The 5,252-nt window shown below is 40.6% G+C and overlaps 1 non-coding gene across 1 annotated transcript; it reads left to right on the plus strand.

The window, feature by feature from the left end:
• Window positions 1–756: 756 nt before the first annotated feature.
• Window positions 757–863, plus strand: LOC112773336 (small nucleolar RNA R71). Its single transcript, XR_003187892.1, has one exon. It is a non-coding gene; the product is annotated as a small nucleolar RNA R71 (small nucleolar RNA).
• Window positions 864–5,252: the final 4,389 nt, after the last annotated feature.

Raw genomic sequence — 5,252 nt, forward strand, 5'->3', positions numbered from 1 at the left:
ACTTGAAACTCCAGCCTCTTGATGGTGTCTCCCTGGTTCTTGATATTGGCTCGCACCTCCTCTTTGAACACCTTGTTATCTTGGATCTCCTTGCATATGCCTTCAAGTAGAATTTCAATCCTTGAGAGTCTATCTTCAGATGATGGAGAGTTGAGACTGGAAAGATGAGAAGGGCCATTTTGACTTTGGTATGGATGTTGAGAGGTGTTGTTAGGTGGGTGTTGATATGACCTCTGTGTGGAGTGTTGGTGAGCTACATTGTTGTTGGGGTTGTGGCGTCTCTGATCTTGGCCTTGATCCTATTGGTTTCCCCACCCAAAGTTTAGGTGGTTCCTCCAACCGGGATTATATGTTTTGGAGTATGGGTCATGGTGCTGCCTAGGTGAATTTCCAATGTAGTTGGCTTATTTCTGATCACCCTCTGCTTCTTCATTCACTTCTTCTTGAGCTGCTGCTGAGGTGGTGATTGCTGCCACTTGATTCCTCTCTATCTTTTTGGTAAGGTCAGCCAACTGCTTAGTAATAAGCTTGTTTTGAGCTAGCAGTGCATCCACATTGTTCAGCTCCATCACTCCTCTAGTGTTGCTTCTTTCAGAAGCATAGAAGTAGTCATTCTCTGCTACAGTCTCAATGACATCTATGGCTTCTTCAATGGTCTTCTTCTTGTTCAGAGATCCCTCGGATGAGTGGCCTACTGCCTTCTTTGATTCATACGAAAGGCCTTCATAGAAAATATGCAACTGCACCCATTCATTGAACATATCTGGCGGGCATCTTCTTGTCAGGTCCTTAAACCTCTCCCATGCTTCATATAGAGTCTCACCATCTTGCTGCCTGAAGTTTTGTACCTCAGCTCTCAGCCTGTTTATTCGTTGAGGAGGGTAGAATCTTGCCAAGAATTTATTCACCACATCTTCCCAGGTTGTTAAACTCTCCTTCGGGAAAGACTCCAGCCACTTAGCTGCTTTGTACTTGAGTGAGAAGGGAAATAGGAGCAGTCTATAGGTGTCAGGATGAACACCATTAGACTTCACAGTATCACATATTCTCAGGAATGTGGTTAGATGTTGATTGGGGTCTTCTTGGACACCTCCTCCGAATGAACAGTTGTTCTAAACAAGGGTGATGAGTTGTGGCTTTAGTTCAAAGTTGTTGGCATGTATGGTTGGCTTTTGGATGCTACTTCCATAATTCCCTGGGTTTGGATTGATGTAGGACCCTAGAACTCTTCTTTCTTGCCCAGCATGATTTGCTAGACCTTCTCTGCCATGGTTGTGAGCTTCTTCTTCATGATGGTTCTCCATGTTCTCATCAAAGTATTCCTCCTCTTCCTCCGCACCAACTACTCGTTTTCCTCTTGCTTCCCTCCTTAATCTAAGGAAGGTCCTCTCAGGTTCAGAATCAAAGGAAGTTGAAGCCCTGCTTCTTCTCCTTGTCATACAACCAACAAGGCACAAGCAAGGAAATAGATGCAGAAAGTGTTCCTATTAGAAATGCTGTTAGTGTGAGTGATGCAATATATCAAACAGTTAGTGGGTTAGTGAAATAAATTATAAACAACTAAGAAAACTGGTAGGGGGAAAGGGAGAAAATAGCTAAAACTGAAAGTAAATTACTCAAATGAAATTAAATCAAGAAAAATGCTCAATCTAGTTATCCACCAATTTAATCATTGTTGATACAAAATCAATCCCCGGCAACGGCGCCACAAACTTGATGCACGAAAACCTGTCTCTTAACAAATCCCTCTCGGCAAGTATATCGAATTGTCGTCAAGTAATAACTCACAAAAGAGTGAGGTCGAATCCCACAGGGATTGATTGGTCAAGCAACTTTAATTGGAGGAATGTTCTAGTTGAGCTAAGTAGAATTTTGTTTGAGAGTTGCAGGAAATTAAATGGCGGGAAAGTAAATAGCAGAAAATGTAAATGCTGGAAATAAAGCGCTGAAAATAGATGACGGAAAGTAAATTGCAGAATCTTAAATGGGAATGGGGAAGATGATCATAAAAGTAAATGGGCCGAAATTAAAGAGAATGGGTAAGATCAGAAATGAGGAGTTCATTGGGCTTAGGAGATGTTGCATCCTCCAGATCAAGTTCATTTTCATCTCTTCCTCAATCAATGCATTCATTGATCTCCTTGGCAATCTTAAGTGATTGAATTCCAATTCCTTGGTAATTCAATTCTCTCAAATCTTGATCAATAGCCAATTCCTTGGTCCAATTGCTCATGAGAAGAGATGAGGTATGGTCACTGATTATACCACATGTATTTCCAAATCAAAGTGTTGGTAGGATTATATGTCACTATATCCATCCAAACCCCAATTTGGTCCAACATGAGAAAGCATTTCTAGCATGATCTCTTCATTCCTCTTCCAAGGTTCCGAAGAGATCCAAGTATGAATAGCTTCTTTTCCAAGATAACTACTCAATTGGATGAAGATTGAAAGCCTTCTAGTAAAATCAAGAGAAAAGAAAGAAGAAGAATAATGAAAACTATTATTGATCCATCAAATTACAACAGAGCTCCCTAACCCAATGAAAGGGGTTTAGTTGTTCATAGCTCTGGGAATGGAAAACACAGATGGAGAATGCATTCTGAAAAGTTAAATTAGAAGTTGCAGAGAAAGTAAAAAATACAGAGAGTAATTCTAATAGTGCCAAAAAGCTCCCCTCTAGTTCAAAGTTCTCCCTATTTATACTATTCTTCTGATCTTCTAGTTGCTTCTTCAAGTCTTGGATATGTGCCTTTGGATTTTGAGTTGAAGCAGTTATCATCTTCAGTGGGCTTAGCTTTACTTGCAGAGAGAGAGTGTGAAGTAGGCATGGACTTTAGCTTAGGACGTTAGTGGCGTTAACGTTAAGTGAAAGTGTGGGTTCGAGAACGTTAGTGACAATCACCTTTTTCACTAACGTTCCTAACCCAAGAATGGTCCACGTTAACTTCAACGTTAGTGGCACCAACGTGACCACTAACATTGCCTATTGGTCCTTCGCACACGTTATTGGGGTTTAACTTTTTCATTAACGTTGAGAGTCCCCCCTTTCTCACGTTAGAGTTCAAGTTAGTATAACTAACGTGGCTCTTAACGTGAGCACACTTTAGCCTCGAGAGCGTTAGTGACACTTACCTTTGTCACTAACACTCCAAAATGCCCCTTTCCTACGTTAGAGTTCACGTTAATTGCGTTAACGTGGCCTCTAACGTGGTATTGGTAGCCATCCCTAACATTAGTGATAAAGGTGGGTGTCACTAACGTTGGCTCATCATTCTCTCCTCCACGTTAGCTTCCACGTTAACTGAGTTAACGTGGCAACTAACGTGGCTCAAAGTGGCTTAGTCCAACGTTAGTGACAAAGGTGAGTGTCACTAACGTTGGTGATTCCTTGCTCCCTCCACGTTAGAGTCCACGTTAACTAGGTTAACGTGGCTCTTAACGTGGCCAATATGAGCTTAGTCCAACGTTAGTGACAAAGGTGAGTGTCACTAACGTTGGCTTGATCTTCCTCATCCACGTTAGAGTTCACGTTAACTGAGTTAACGTGACTTTTAACGTGGCCAGCTGCCACTTTGGAACGTTAGTGGCACTTAGTTTTACCACTAACATTGGAGTTCTACTTCTCTTCCACGTTAGCTTCCACGTTAACATAGTTAACGTGGCAACTAACGTGGGCTATGATGGCTCACGAAGGCGTTAATGGCGATCACTTTTCTCATTAACGTTGCAAGTTAGCCTCCATTCCACGTTAGTGGTCACGTTAGCTAGACTAACGTGGCTACTAACGTGGTTCTTCCTTGCTTCCTTTGTCCTGAAATCAAGCAATAAAGTGCATCAAAGCTCTAATCCAAGTTATGAGACATGCATCATTCAATTTTGTCATTTAATTCATGCATAATTCTCAATCATGTAAAATTCACAATGTTTGCTTGAATCAAGATGTAAGTGATTATTTACCTAAAACTTGCTTATTTCCTAAGAAAGTGCATGAAACTATCCTAAAACCATAAAGAAAAGGTCAGTGAAACTGGCCAAAATGCCCTGGCATCATTGCTCCCCCACAGTCATCCTTGCACATGTTTTGCTTGTGGCATGAATCCAATGAGTCTATCTTTTGACGGATGGTTGCTTGAAGCCTGTCCATTGTTTTCTTGAGGCGATCTCTTGATTCTTGCTCCAACTTGCACGCATAAGTGAGATCATCTTGCTCTTGGATCGATGGACATGAATGTTCTTCAATGGAGGGTTATGGTGGAAAGTAGAATTCATCTTGTGATTGAAAATTTGCATACATTGGAGGTGGTTCATCTTGGTAATAGTATGGAGGGGGTGGTTCTTGTAGGTTTTGAGGTTGGAATGGTGGTTATTCATATGGCTCAGATGGTTGTTGGTATGGTGTGTAAGGATTAGGGTCATATGAAGGTGTTTGGTGAAAAGGGGCTTATGAGTATGGTTGAGGGTTATGTTGAAGATGAGGTTCATAAGCATATGGTGGGGCTTGTTGGTAACTACAAGGAGGTCCATCATAGCTATTGGATTCATATGCATTAGGAGTAGAATTATACCTATCAGAAACCGGAGGAGGTTGTTGCCAAGAAGGTTGTCCACAAGGTTAAGGCTCCTCCCACCTTTGATTGTTCCATCCTTAATGCATATCCTCATTGAAGCTTCCATTTCCTACAGCATAATTTGAACCAAACTCATAGCCAAAATGAGAATTCATGATAGCAAGAGAAGATAAAAACAAAGACTAGTAACAAATAAAGAGAACAAACTCCTACAACTACCAAAGACTAACAAAGAAGCAAAAGGCAAACATATTCACAATATTCACATATATACAATAACCAATAACAAGTGCACATTTGCAATTCTCCAGCAACGGCGCCATTTTGATGAACGGATTTTTTTCGGTAAAGAATTTCACAAATGAAATCTCGTTGCAAGTATAGTTTCTGAACCAATAAATAATCCTCTCATGCAAAAAAAATTGTTTGTCACAAGTAACAAATCCCAATAAAAATAACCGAAGTATTTAAACCTCGGGTCGTCTCTCAAAGAAATTGCAGGGAAGTATTCTTGCTATTGGTTATGGTATTGTGTGTTTGGGGTTTTGAGATAAGAAACATGAAGAGTAAATGGCAAGAAAGTAAATGAAACTCAAATGTAAAAATGTCTTGGCAAGGAATGATGCTCAAGGATCTATATCCTTGTCACTAACCACAATATGATAATTGCAAGGATTAATC

Source organism: Arachis hypogaea, chromosome 18, assembly GCF_003086295.3.
Source record: "Arachis hypogaea cultivar Tifrunner chromosome 18, arahy.Tifrunner.gnm2.J5K5, whole genome shotgun sequence".
Taxonomy (NCBI): Eukaryota; Viridiplantae; Streptophyta; class Magnoliopsida; order Fabales; family Fabaceae; genus Arachis; species Arachis hypogaea.